The following is a 15,380-nucleotide window of genomic DNA, read 5'->3' as shown; positions in this document are numbered from 1 at the left end:
GCTGGAGGGGAATGGGAGACCGCCGACGGCAAGGCTCGGGATTCCCGCTGTGCAGCGCCCGGAACCCGACGCCTAACATTACTCCCCCTCCTAGGGCCCCCCTCCCTCTGAGCCTCGCTGCACTCAAATGCTGCGATAAGGAGCGGGACCTGGATATTCTCCACTGGCTCCCAGGTCCAAGCCTCAGGACCATGACCCTTCCAGTCCACCAAATAAAAAATTTTGCCACGCACCACCCTACATCCCACGATGGGATTGACTTCGAACTCATCCGAGGACAGGTCGGATGTCCCGGCAGATGACTCGGAAAACCGGGACAAGTGGGCAGGCTTAAGGAGGGACAGGTGAAAGATATCAGAAATGGCCAAGTGGGGAGGAAGAGCCAGGCGATAGACCACAGAGTTGACCTGCTCCAGGACCTTGAAGGGACCAATGTATCGCGGCGCAAACTTGGTGGACTTGGCCCGCAGCCTGATATTACGGGCAGAGAGCCACACCAAGTCGCCAGGGGCAAAAGTGGGAGTGGGACGCCGATGCGTGTCGGCGGACGCCCTCATTCTCTCCTTAGAGGCCCGGATGGCATCCTGAGTGCGATCCCAAATGTCGCGAGCCTCCACTGCCCAGTCTGCCACCCTGGAATCAGTGGAAGACACTGGCATCGGGACAGGGATGCTCGGATGCTGGCCGTAATTAAAGAGGAATGGGGTCTGACCAGTGGAATCAGCTACTGCGTTGTTCAGCGCAAATTCTGCCCACGGTAGTAAGGATGCCCAGTCATCCTGCCTGGCCGAGACAAAATGTCGCAGGTATGTGACCACAGTTTGGTTAGCTCTCTCAACCAACCCGTTCGTCTCAGGGAGATAGGTGGAGGACAAATTTAGCTCAATGCTGAGCAGACTGCAGAGCTCCCTCCAAAACTAAGATGCAAACTGGGGACCCCGGGTCACTAACTATCTTGCCCAGCATACCGTGCAAACGAAATATGTGCTTTATGAACAGCGTGGCGAGACCACGGGCAGAAGGGAGCCGCGTGAGTGGCACCAGATGCACCATTTTAGAAAAATGATCGGTGACCACCCAGATGACAGTGCTGCCACTGGATTTGGGCAGGCCGACCACAAAATCCATGCCGACCATTTCCCAGGGTCTGTCTGCCACCAGCAAGGGGTACAGTAACCCAGCCGGCCTCTCTCTGCATAGAGGACCTGTTCCGAGCACAGGAGACGCATGCCTGAATGTATTCTTTTGTGTCCCAAGCCATGTGCGGCCACCAATAAGTCCTTGCCAGGAGTTCCGTGGTCCGCCTAGTACCAAAGTGACCACCCACCCTGGACGCGTGAGCCCACGCGAGAACCTCTGGCTGCAGGTGGGGAGGGACAAAGGTTTTTCCCGACGGCAATGACTAGAGAGCAACCGGAGCCACGGTCCTCAGACTCTCAGAGGGAACGATTAGCTGAGGCTCAGCCGCCTCCTCCTCCGCTGACACCACCAAGTGAGAGAGAGCATCAGTCCGGACGTTCTTCTCACCGGACAGATAGTGCAGGGTGAAGCGGAAGCGGGAGAAGAAAAGTGACCACCTGGCTTGGCGAGTGTTCAACCGCTGGGCCGTTTGTAAATACATCAGGTTTTTATGGTCGGTGTATACCTGAAAGGGGAACCGGGCTCCCTCCAGGAGCTGTCTCCATTCAGAAAAGGCCAACTTCATTGCCAGTACCTCCCTGTCTCCGATGGAGTAGTTTCTCTCCACCGGTGAGAAGGTCTTTGAGAAAAAGAAGCAGGGATGCTTCCGACCTTGAGCATCTTTCTGGAAAAGGATTGCCCCTGCACCTATGGACGCGGCATCTACCTCTAGGATAAAGGGTTTATCCACATCGGGACGATGGAGGATAGGAGTGCCAGCAAAATGGGTTTTAAGAGACGAGAAGGCCGCGGAGACCTGTTCCGACCAAAGCTTTGGATTGGCTCCCTTTTTGGTGAGGGCGACCAAAGGAGCCTCCAGTGTGGAGAAGTGAGGAATGAACTGGCGGTAGTAATTAACGAAGCTCAAAAAACGCTAAACCGCTTTAAGAGAGTGGGGCTCCTGCCAGTCCATTACCGCCTGCAATTTGGCAGGATCCATAGCCAACCCTTGGGCCGAGATGATATAGCCCAAGAACGGCAAAGACTCCTGCTCAAATTGACACTTCTCCAAATTGGCGAAGAGAGAGATCGCCCGCAAACGGTCGAAGACCTTGCAGACGTCTCTCCGGTGAGAGGCCAAATCTGGAGAGAAGATGAGAATGTCATCCAGATAGACCACCACCGAGGTGGAGAGCATATCGTGAAAGACATCATTCACGAAGTCCTTGAAGACAGCTGGTGCATTGCAGAGGCCGAAGGGCATGACCAGGTACTCATAGTGGCCATCCCTGGTATTAAAGGCTGTCTTCCACTCGTCCCCTTCACGTATGCGGAACAAGTTGTAAGCCCCCATAGATCTAACTTAGTGAAGATCCGGGCCCCTCGCTACCTGTCAGACAACTCAGAGAACAGGGGAAGAGGATACTTGTTTAACGGTTATGGCATTGAGACCTCTGTAATCAATGCAAGGGCGCAGCTCTCCACTCTTCTTCTGTACGAAGAAGAACCCTGCCCCTGCTGGTGACACCGACTTCCTAACAAACCCTCTTGCCAGGTTCTCCCGGATATATTGTGACATAATTTCCGTTTCAGGGAGGGACAGAGGATACATGCGGACTCGAGGAAGCACCCCGCCTGGCAAAAGGTCTATCGGACAGTCGTAGGGGCGATTCGGCGGAAGAGTCTCTGCAGATTTCTTAGAAAAGACGTCCGCGTACTACCGGTAGTTTCTTGGGAGTGCGGAGAGATCCGCGGGCACCTCGGTGGAAGCTACCTGAACGCTGTCCCTCATGCATCTACCCTCACAAGACTTGCTCCAACCCAGTATTCTCCCCGAGGACCATTCTATATGAGGAGAATGGCAACGGAGCCAGGGAACTCCTAGGAGAACCTGGTCGATGCCCTCAGGCAGAATGAGCAGGGACAACGTCTCGTGGTGAGATGGCGAGATTGAGAGCCCAAGGGGTGCTGTCTGGTGTGTAATCTGGGATGGTAAGGTCGAACAGTTGACCACCCTGATGGTCACGGGGTGAGGAAGTGGCACCAAGGGAATTGCGTGCTGTTGGGCGAAGGCCGAGGACATAAAGTTTCCCTCTGCCCCGCAGTCCACGCAGACCTCTACCTCCCAGGTGGAAGCACCACTCTCTAACGTCCCTCGGAAGGACAGCTTGGAGGAGAAAGTTGCAATATCAAGTAGGCCTCCTGCGACTACCACTTGACGCGATCGTTTTCCTGACCGCTCAGGGCACCTGTTGGCCAGGTGACCAGACTGTCGACACTGGTGACAGCGTGCGGAGGTTCGCACCGGGTGTGACTTGGGACCGGTGCGAGACACCTCCATGGGCTCCGGAGGCATGACTCCCGAAGCGGGGGGTTCAAGAGGTTTAGAAAAGGTGGGAGCCAACCTAACACTCGGTCTGGACTGAGAGCGTTCCAACCCGCGCTCCATAAAACAAAGATCTATGCGGGTGGAAACAGTAATCAGCTCCTCCAGACTAATGGGAACCTCCCTGGAAGCTAGAGCATCTTTGCTTTGCTCCGCCAAACCTCTCCAGAACACAGGGACGAGTGCCTTATCAGGCCATTCCAGCTCGGAAGCCAGGGTCCGGAAGCGGACAGCATAATGGCTGACCGAGACGGGTCCCTGTGTTAATGCTAACAATTGGAGAGAGGTGTCGTGTGTGACCCGTGGCCCCAAGAAGACCTTCTTTAGGGATGACAGAAACTGAGCAGCACTCAGAACCATTGGGTCACCATGCTCCCATAGTGGAGTAGCCCATTTCAGAGCCCTGTCCAACAGCAGGGAGATGATGAACCCCACCTTCACTCGCTCTGAAGGGAATCGTGTGGCCAGTAACTCAAGCTGGATAGAGCACTGGCTCACGAAACCCCTACAGTTAGCGCTGTCGCCCGAGAACTTGTCGGGCAACAGGAGCCGGGACATTGTCGGGGCAGGAATGGGTGTAGCGGCACGAGCGACCACATCTGCTGCCGCCTGGACGGAGACTGCAGTAACGTCCGCAGCTGAAGTTGAGCGCTCGAGAGTGGACAACCTGCCCTCCAGCTGCTGGACAAATCGCTGCAAGCGCTGCCCATCCTACTGTAGTGGACGCTGCGGTAGCAGTGGCCAATGAGGTCTATACTGGCCAACGCTCTAGGCGCTAGCGGTAGATGTGGAGCAACACTGCGGTGCTATGCAGTGCTAGAGCTAATGTGCTGATTCTAATTCCTAACCCACGCATAATATCCAAGGAGGGGGAAATATAATGCGTCAGTCACCAGGCTCATTCATCAATCATCATACGTACATACACTAAATACATTAGCCTCAGAGTCTATCATAACGCATGGCGGGGCAGCCATGCAAGCCTTTTATAGCCGTGCCCTTCCGGGACCTTCCTGATCCTCCAGATGGACCAATCAGAAATGGAGAAGGACCTGAGCATGTGACTCCCGATCCCCAATGGGAGATCGTCTCATGAGCATACTCAGTAGACTGAAGGAAGAACTTAGACTCTGGAGTCTTTTGCAGCTGGACAGGTTGCATTGCCACAACTGGACCAGAGGTGGCAGCAGCAACCGAACCCACAAAGCTGGTATGGGCAGAACGCCGGGATCGTGGAGTCTGCTGAGCAGCCTCCACTGCGGCCGGAGGGGAATGGGAGACCGCCGACAGTAAGGCTCGGGATTCCTGCTGTGCAGCACCCGGGAACCCGACGCCTAACATTACCCCCCCTCCTAGGGCCCCCCTCCCTCAGGCCGACCACAAAATCCATGCCGACCATTTCCCAGGGTCTGTCTGCCACCAGCAAGGGGTACAGTAACCCAGCCGGCCTCTCTCTGCCTAGAGGACCTGTTCCGAGCACAGGAGACGCATGCCTGAATGTATTCTTTTGTGTCCCAAGCCATGTGCGGCCACCAATAAGTCCTTGCCAGGAGTTCCGTGGTCCGCCTAGTACCAAAGTGACCACCCACCCTGGACGCGTGAGCCTACGCGAGAACCTCTGGCTGCAGGTGGGGAGGGACAAAGGTTTTTCCCGACGGCAATGACTAGAGAGCAACCGGAGCCACGGTCCTCAGACTCTCAGAGGGAACGATTAGCTGAGGCTCAGCCGCCTCCTCCTCCGCTGACACCACCAAGTGAGAGAGAGCATCAGTCCGGACGTTCTTCTCACCGGACAGATAGTGCAGGGTGAAGCGGAAGCGGGAGAAGAAAAGTGACCACCTGGCTTGGCGAGTGTTCAACCGCTGGGCCGTTTGTAAATACATCAGGTTTTTATGGTCGGTGTATACCTGAAAGGGGAACCGGGCTCCCTCCAGGAGCTGTCTCCATTCAGAAAAGGCCAACTTCATTGCCAGTACCTCCCTGTCTCCGATGGAGTAGTTTCTCTCCACCGGTGAGAAGGTCTTTGAGAAAAAGAAGCAGGGATGCTTCCGACCTTGAGCATCTTTCTGGAAAAGGATTGCCCCTGCACCTATGGACGCGGCATCTACCTCTAGGATAAAGGGTTTATCCACATCGGGACGATGGAGGATAGGAGTGCCAGCAAAATGGGTTTTAAGAGACGAGAAGGCCGCGGAGACCTGTTCCGACCAAAGCTTTGGATTGGCTCCCTTTTTGGTGAGGGCGACCAAAGGAGCCTCCAGTGTGGAGAAGTGAGGAATGAACTGGCGGTAGTAATTAACGAAGCTCAAAAAACGCTAAACCGCTTTAAGAGAGTGGGGCTCCTGCCAGTCCATTACCGCCTGCAATTTGGCAGGATCCATAGCCAACCCTTGGGCCGAGATGATATAGCCCAAGAACGGCAAAGACTCCTGCTCAAATTGACACTTCTCCAAATTGGCGAAGAGAGAGATCGCCCGCAAACGGTCGAAGACCTTGCAGACGTCTCTCCGGTGAGAGGCCAAATCTGGAGAGAAGATGAGAATGTCATCCAGATAGACCACCACCGAGGTGGAGAGCATATCGTGAAAGACATCATTCACGAAGTCCTTGAAGACAGCTGGTGCATTGCAGAGGCCGAAGGGCATGACCAGGTACTCATAGTGGCCATCCCTGGTATTAAAGGCTGTCTTCCACTCGTCCCCTTCACGTATGCGGAACAAGTTGTAAGCCCCCATAGATCTAACTTAGTGAAGATCCGGGCCCCTCGCTACCTGTCAGACAACTCAGAGAACAGGGGAAGAGGATACTTGTTTAACGGTTATGGCATTGAGACCTCTGTAATCAATGCAAGGGCGCAGCTCTCCACTCTTCTTCTGTACGAAGAAGAACCCTGCCCCTGCTGGTGACACCGACTTCCTAACAAACCCTCTTGCCAGGTTCTCCCGGATATATTGTGACATAATTTCCGTTTCAGGGAGGGACAGAGGATACATGCGGACTCGAGGAAGCACCCCGCCTGGCAAAAGGTCTATCGGACAGTCGTAGGGGCGATTCGGCGGAAGAGTCTCTGCAGATTTCTTAGAAAAGACGTCCGCGTACTACCGGTAGTTTCTTGGGAGTGCGGAGAGATCCGCGGGCACCTCGGTGGAAGCTACCTGAACGCTGTCCCTCATGCATCTACCCTCACAAGACTTGCTCCAACCCAGTATTCTCCCCGAGGACCATTCTATATGAGGAGAATGGCAACGGAGCCAGGGAACTCCTAGGAGAACCTGGTCGATGCCCTCAGGCAGAATGAGCAGGGACAACGTCTCGTGGTGAGATGGCGAGATTGAGAGCCCAAGGGGTGCTGTCTGGTGTGTAATCTGGGATGGTAAGGTCGAACAGTTGACCACCCTGATGGTCACGGGGTGAGGAAGTGGCACCAAGGGAATTGCGTGCTGTTGGGCGAAGGCCGAGGACATAAAGTTTCCCTCTGCCCCGCAGTCCACGCAGACCTCTACCTCCCAGGTGGAAGCACCACTCTCTAACGTCCCTCGGAAGGACAGCTTGGAGGAGAAAGTTGCAATATCAAGTAGGCCTCCTGCGACTACCACTTGACGCGATCGTTTTCCTGACCGCTCAGGGCACCTGTTGGCCAGGTGACCAGACTGTCGACACTGGTGACAGCGTGCGGAGGTTCGCACCGGGTGTGACTTGGGACCGGTGCGAGACACCTCCATGGGCTCCGGAGGCATGACTCCCGAAGCGGGGGGTTCAAGAGGTTTAGAAAAGGTGGGAGCCAACCTAACACTCGGTCTGGACTGAGAGCGTTCCAACCCGCGCTCCATAAAACAAAGATCTATGCGGGTGGAAACAGTAATCAGCTCCTCCAGACTAATGGGAACCTCCCTGGAAGCTAGAGCATCTTTGCTTTGCTCCGCCAAATCTCTCCAGAACACAGGGACGAGTGCCTTATCAGGCCATTCCAGCTCGGAAGCCAGGGTCCGGAAGCGGACAGCATAATGGCTGACCGAGACGGGTCCCTGTGTTAATGCTAACAATTGGAGAGAGGTGTCGTGTGTGACCCGTGGCCCCAAGAAGACCTTCTTTAGGGATGACAGAAACTGAGCAGCACTCAGAACCATTGGGTCACCATGCTCCCATAGTGGAGTAGCCCATTTCAGAGCCCTGTCCAACAGCAGGGAGATGATGAACCCCACCTTCACTCGCTCTGAAGGGAATCGTGTGGCCAGTAACTCAAGCTGGATAGAGCACTGGCTCACGAAACCCCTACAGTTAGCGCTGTCGCCCGAGAACTTGTCGGGCAACAGGAGCCGGGACATTGTCGGGGCAGGAATGGGTGTAGCGGCACGAGCGACCACATCTGCTGCCGCCTGGACGGAGACTGCAGTAACGTCCGCAGCTGAAGTTGAGCGCTCGAGAGTGGACAACCTGCCCTCCAGCTGCTGGACAAATCGCTGCAAGCGCTGCCCATCCTACTGTAGTGGACGCTGCGGTAGCAGTGGCCAATGAGGTCTATACTGGCCAACGCTCTAGGCGCTAGCGGTAGATGTGGAGCAACACTGCGGTGCTATGCAGTGCTAGAGCTAATGTGCTGATTCTAATTCCTAACCCACGCATAATATCCAAGGAGGGGGAAATATAATGCGTCAGTCACCAGGCTCATTCATCAATCATCATACGTACATACACTAAATACATTAGCCTCAGAGTCTATCATAACGCATGGCGGGGCAGCCATGCAAGCCTTTTATAGCCGTGCCCTTCCGGGACCTTCCTGATCCTCCAGATGGACCAATCAGAAATGGAGAAGGACCTGAGCATGTGACTCCCGATCCCCAATGGGAGATCGTCTCATGAGCATACTCAGTAGACTGAAGGAAGAACTTAGACTCTGGAGTCTTTTGCAGCTGGACAGGTTGCATTGCCACAACTGGACCAGAGGTGGCAGCAGCAACCGAACCCACAAAGCTGGTATGGGCAGAACGCCGGGATCGTGGAGTCTGCTGAGCAGCCTCCACTGCGGCCGGAGGGGAATGGGAGACCGCCGACAGTAAGGCTCGGGATTCCTGCTGTGCAGCACCCGGGAACCCGACGCCTAACATTACCCCCCCTCCTAGGGCCCCCCTCCCTCAGGCCGACCACAAAATCCATGCCGACCATTTCCCAGGGTCTGTCTGCCACCAGCAAGGGGTACAGTAACCCAGCCGGCCTCTCTCTGCCTAGAGGACCTGTTCCGAGCACAGGAGACGCATGCCTGAATGTATTCTTTTGTGTCCCAAGCCATGTGCGGCCACCAATAAGTCCTTGCCAGGAGTTCCGTGGTCCGCCTAGTACCAAAGTGACCACCCACCCTGGACGCGTGAGCCTACGCGAGAACCTCTGGCTGCAGGTGGGGAGGGACAAAGGTTTTTCCCGACGGCAATGACTAGAGAGCAACCGGAGCCACGGTCCTCAGACTCTCAGAGGGAACGATTAGCTGAGGCTCAGCCGCCTCCTCCTCCGCTGACACCACCAAGTGAGAGAGAGCATCAGTCCGGACGTTCTTCTCACCGGACAGATAGTGCAGGGTGAAGCGGAAGCGGGAGAAGAAAAGTGACCACCTGGCTTGGCGAGTGTTCAACCGCTGGGCCGTTTGTAAATACATCAGGTTTTTATGGTCGGTGTATACCTGAAAGGGGAACCGGGCTCCCTCCAGGAGCTGTCTCCATTCAGAAAAGGCCAACTTCATTGCCAGTACCTCCCTGTCTCCGATGGAGTAGTTTCTCTCCACCGGTGAGAAGGTCTTTGAGAAAAAGAAGCAGGGATGCTTCCGACCTTGAGCATCTTTCTGGAAAAGGATTGCCCCTGCACCTATGGACGCGGCATCTACCTCTAGGATAAAGGGTTTATCCACATCGGGACGATGGAGGATAGGAGTGCCAGCAAAATGGGTTTTAAGAGACGAGAAGGCCGCGGAGACCTGTTCCGACCAAAGCTTTGGATTGGCTCCCTTTTTGGTGAGGGCGACCAAAGGAGCCTCCAGTGTGGAGAAGTGAGGAATGAACTGGCGGTAGTAATTAACGAAGCTCAAAAAACGCTAAACCGCTTTAAGAGAGTGGGGCTCCTGCCAGTCCATTACCGCCTGCAATTTGGCAGGATCCATAGCCAACCCTTGGGCCGAGATGATATAGCCCAAGAACGGCAAAGACTCCTGCTCAAATTGACACTTCTCCAAATTGGCGAAGAGAGAGATCGCCCGCAAACGGTCGAAGACCTTGCAGACGTCTCTCCGGTGAGAGGCCAAATCTGGAGAGAAGATGAGAATGTCATCCAGATAGACCACCACCGAGGTGGAGAGCATATCGTGAAAGACATCATTCACGAAGTCCTTGAAGACAGCTGGTGCATTGCAGAGGCCGAAGGGCATGACCAGGTACTCATAGTGGCCATCCCTGGTATTAAAGGCTGTCTTCCACTCGTCCCCTTCACGTATGCGGAACAAGTTGTAAGCCCCCATAGATCTAACTTAGTGAAGATCCGGGCCCCTCGCTACCTGTCAGACAACTCAGAGAACAGGGGAAGAGGATACTTGTTTAACGGTTATGGCATTGAGACCTCTGTAATCAATGCAAGGGCGCAGCTCTCCACTCTTCTTCTGTACGAAGAAGAACCCTGCCCCTGCTGGTGACACCGACTTCCTAACAAACCCTCTTGCCAGGTTCTCCCGGATATATTGTGACATAATTTCCGTTTCAGGGAGGGACAGAGGATACATGCGGACTCGAGGAAGCACCCCGCCTGGCAAAAGGTCTATCGGACAGTCGTAGGGGCGATTCGGCGGAAGAGTCTCTGCAGATTTCTTAGAAAAGACGTCCGCGTACTACCGGTAGTTTCTTGGGAGTGCGGAGAGATCCGCGGGCACCTCGGTGGAAGCTACCTGAACGCTGTCCCTCATGCATCTACCCTCACAAGACTTGCTCCAACCCAGTATTCTCCCCGAGGACCATTCTATATGAGGAGAATGGCAACGGAGCCAGGGAACTCCTAGGAGAACCTGGTCGATGCCCTCAGGCAGAATGAGCAGGGACAACGTCTCGTGGTGAGATGGCGAGATTGAGAGCCCAAGGGGTGCTGTCTGGTGTGTAATCTGGGATGGTAAGGTCGAACAGTTGACCACCCTGATGGTCACGGGGTGAGGAAGTGGCACCAAGGGAATTGCGTGCTGTTGGGCGAAGGCCGAGGACATAAAGTTTCCCTCTGCCCCGCAGTCCACGCAGACCTCTACCTCCCAGGTGGAAGCACCACTCTCTAACGTCCCTCGGAAGGACAGCTTGGAGGAGAAAGTTGCAATATCAAGTAGGCCTCCTGCGACTACCACTTGACGCGATCGTTTTCCTGACCGCTCAGGGCACCTGTTGGCCAGGTGACCAGACTGTCGACACTGGTGACAGCGTGCGGAGGTTCGCACCGGGTGTGACTTGGGACCGGTGCGAGACACCTCCATGGGCTCCGGAGGCATGACTCCCGAAGCGGGGGGTTCAAGAGGTTTAGAAAAGGTGGGAGCCAACCTAACACTCGGTCTGGACTGAGAGCGTTCCAACCCGCGCTCCATAAAACAAAGATCTATGCGGGTGGAAACAGTAATCAGCTCCTCCAGACTAATGGGAACCTCCCTGGAAGCTAGAGCATCTTTGCTTTGCTCCGCCAAACCTCTCCAGAACACAGGGACGAGTGCCTTATCAGGCCATTCCAGCTCGGAAGCCAGGGTCCGGAAGCGGACAGCATAATGGCTGACCGAGACGGGTCCCTGTGTTAATGCTAACAATTGGAGAGAGGTGTCGTGTGTGACCCGTGGCCCCAAGAAGACCTTCTTTAGGGATGACAGAAACTGAGCAGCACTCAGAACCATTGGGTCACCATGCTCCCATAGTGGAGTAGCCCATTTCAGAGCCCTGTCCAACAGCAGGGAGATGATGAACCCCACCTTCACTCGCTCTGAAGGGAATCGTGTGGCCAGTAACTCAAGCTGGATAGAGCACTGGCTCACGAAACCCCTACAGTTAGCGCTGTCGCCCGAGAACTTGTCGGGCAACAGGAGCCGGGACATTGTCGGGGCAGGAATGGGTGTAGCGGCACGAGCGACCACATCTGCTGCCGCCTGGACGGAGACTGCAGTAACGTCCGCAGCTGAAGTTGAGCGCTCGAGAGTGGACAACCTGCCCTCCAGCTGCTGGACAAATCGCTGCAAGCGCTGCCCATCCTACTGTAGTGGACGCTGCGGTAGCAGTGGCCAATGAGGTCTATACTGGCCAACGCTCTAGGCGCTAGCGGTAGATGTGGAGCAACACTGCGGTGCTATGCAGTGCTAGAGCTAATGTGCTGATTCTAATTCCTAACCCACGCATAATATCCAAGGAGGGGGAAATATAATGCGTCAGTCACCAGGCTCATTCATCAATCATCATACGTACATACACTAAATACATTAGCCTCAGAGTCTATCATAACGCATGGCGGGGCAGCCATGCAAGCCTTTTATAGCCGTGCCCTTCCGGGACCTTCCTGATCCTCCAGATGGACCAATCAGAAATGGAGAAGGACCTGAGCATGTGACTCCCGATCCCCAATGGGAGATCGTCTCATGAGCATACTCAGTAGACTGAAGGAAGAACTTAGACTCTGGAGTCTTTTGCAGCTGGACAGGTTGCATTGCCACAACTGGACCAGAGGTGGCAGCAGCAACCGAACCCACAAAGCTGGTATGGGCAGAACGCCGGGATCGTGGAGTCTGCTGAGCAGCCTCCACTGCGGCCGGAGGGGAATGGGAGACCGCCGACAGTAAGGCTCGGGATTCCTGCTGTGCAGCACCCGGGAACCCGACGCCTAACATTACCCCCCCTCCTAGGGCCCCCCTCCCTCTGAGCCTCGCTGCACTCAAATTCCGCGATAAGGAGCGGGACGTGGATATTCTCCACTGGCTCCAAGGTCCGAAGCTCCACGCACCACCCTAGATCCCACGATGGGATTGACTTCGAACTCATCCGAGGACAGGTCGGATGTCCCGGCAGATGACTCGGAAAACCGGGACAAGTGGGCAGGCTTAAGGAGGGACACGTGAAAGGTGTCAGAAATGGCCAAGTGGGGAGGAAGAGCCAGGTGATAGACCACAGGGTTGACCTCCTCCAGGACCTTGAAGGGACCAATGTATCGCGGCGCAAACTTGGTGGACTCGGCCAGCAGCCTGATATTATGGGCAGAGAGCCACACCAAGTCGCCAGGGGCAAAAGTGGGAGCGGGACGCCGATGCATGTCGGCGGACGCCCTCATTCTCTCCTTAGAGGCCCGGATGGCATCCTGAGTGCGATCCCAAATGTCGCGAGCCTCCACTGCCCAGTCTGCCACCCTGGAATCAGTTAATTCTGTGGTTGTGCCGAGGCGTCTAGGGCATCGTAGGTACGTCCCACGGCTAATTCTAGTTGTGTTGTCAGTTTAGAGGTCTGCAATCCGCTAAGCTACCAACCTCTCTGGTTATCTGGTTGCCTAGTCTATTCCCCTATTATCCTCCTCGGTTACCTAATCATAACACCCTGGGTGTCTGGGTGGAATCGATAACTTCTTAGATGCTGCAATCAACAGACAGATACTTGGCCTAATAAACTGCCTATCAGTTACAGACAGGATTAAAACAGTCAGCAAATAGATGCATATGAGGCTGTAAGTTGGGGTTTGAAGACCCACAGTCAGTCCAGGCATTTCAGTGTGTATTCAGACCATGAGAAATGTTCATTTCAACCAGGCCATCGGCTGACAAGCAATAATGTTTGCTTTACTGAGTGCCTAAGCAGTATATCAGAGATGAGTCACATTGTGAAGTCCCTTAGTGGGACTAAATACGTGATTACACAAAACTAAACAGGATCTATCACCAGATTACACGATACATTCTACATACATTACAAAAGACAAAATAATAGGGAATTTAGACTTTGAGCCCCAATGGGGACAGTGATGACAGTGTCTTTAAAGTGCTGTGGAATATGATGGTGTTATATAAGTAAGCATAATAAATAAATAATACATTACTACATAGATTTATTAGACAGGATGATACTTGTGTACTTACATTGAAAATCCAAATCACAATGGCTGCATAATTAGGGATGAGCGAGTATACTCGTTAGGATTCTGTACTCGGCGAGTAATGCGGTACTCGAATCCTGGCGAGTAAATTTCACTACTCGCCTCGCAATATTCGGCACAGCCCGCACAGTCCCCGCACAGTCCAGCACAGTCTTCGCACAGTCCCCGCCCAGCTCAGCACACACACACAGCCCATTACTCGCATTTTCCATAGACTTACATTGGACTCGCTACTCGTTACGAGTACCCAAGTATTAGGAGCTACTCGCAATGAGTACAGCGAGTCCGAGTATTTCACTACTCGATCATCCTACGCATAATCCTTTTTGAAAGGTTTGAAAGCCAAACAATAAAATTAGCATTTTATGAGTCCAGCTTTAGCTGGCTGTTATGATATGGATTTTCATAGTAAGTACGCTAACCTAACCAGGTCTAATAGATCAATGTAATAATGTATTTAGTTTGCCAGTTTGAATTATGAAATCTCATGACAGATCCACTTTAAATAAAGTCCTGTTGTCGAAAAGAAGACATTGGACTTTGGGAGGGTCAGTACTGGTTTAGTATTTTCAATATTACTATGGCCAAATAAAAATAAATTATTGGAAAAGCTATTTAAGTGGATTATCCCAAGTAATCCCCTCTGCTCTAGAGAGGGGATAACTTTCCAATTGCTGGAGATCCGACTGCCAGGGCCCCCATGATCCCAAAAATCGGCGCTCTGTAGAGTACCATATAAATGCAGCTGTGGTCCATTATACTCACTGTGGCGCCAATCACATGTGGCTCTTCAAATAACTCCTTTAGGAGAGTGAGGGATGCCACAAAGAAAATAAATATTCACTGATCGGGGATGGTGAGCGTTATAGTATGTGGGCTGGTGGGGTTTGTGTGGTAGGGCTGCTTTTTTGTCCCAGTCCGGCCCTGGATAGATCTCTATATATAGAAGAAATGAGAGACAGAGAAAGAGAATGAGAAAGAGCAAAAGAATTAAAAAAAAGAAAATACCCAAAAAAGAAAGACTGAAATAAATAAGAGAGAGTTAAAGAAGGGAAACAGAGAGGTAGTGTAATAGACTTGGTTTTGTACTCATTTATCGTTGTTTGCTGCATCAACATGATTTTATAAAAATTTCATAAGATTACTTTTGTCAGAAAATATATAGCCACATCAACTACTCAGTGTGATTGCTTGGTGTACAAACTTTTTATAACCATTTTTGTACTCACAATGTCCCCTTGGATGTTCTAGTCTCCTGTAATAAACATGATCCTGTACTCTCCTGCATGCATAGCAGAGCTCAGCATGGCGCAATGAGGGTGCAGTGATAGAGTTTTATTAGACTAGGGCCACACCACTATATTTTGTCTCTTTGGAGAGAATCATGCTGATTATGCTAATGACACTGATCAAAACTCTGATCTGAGTTTGATCACAGTGTGATTCAATTTTCTCAGATGTGGAGATTGGAGAAGATGGAAAAACAATGTCTCCATCTTCTCAAGTCTGTCAGTCTGTGAAAATCGCACCACATTTGGATGTCATCCAAGTGCAGTCTGATGTTTTCCACAGACTCACTGACTTGCATGACCATGTGCGATACAAATATCAGATCAAACACAGGCATGCTTTGATTATTTCACTGGACAGACTCAATGCAAGGAAAAAAATCAGACACTTGCACAGCACCATAGTATAACTTTCATCCAATGTTTTGTCGAATCGTACTCAGACTGAAAATACGGTCGTC

At 52.9% G+C, this 15,380-nt stretch overlaps 1 protein-coding gene across 3 annotated transcripts in view; it reads right to left on the bottom strand.

Moving 5' to 3' along the window:
* Nucleotides 1-15,380, bottom strand: part of SMPX (small muscle protein X-linked) — a 156,356-nt gene that overhangs the window by 73,334 nt on the left and 67,642 nt on the right. The gene's annotated exons all lie outside the window — the stretch shown is intronic.

Source organism: Dendrobates tinctorius, unplaced genomic scaffold, assembly GCF_039654945.1.
Source record: "Dendrobates tinctorius isolate UK_male_01 unplaced genomic scaffold, ASM3965494v1 ptg000016l, whole genome shotgun sequence".
Lineage (NCBI taxonomy): Eukaryota > Metazoa > Chordata > Amphibia > Anura > Dendrobatidae > Dendrobates > Dendrobates tinctorius.
Note: the sequence above shows the minus strand (reverse complement) of the source record. Positions and strands in the feature narration are given on the sequence as shown.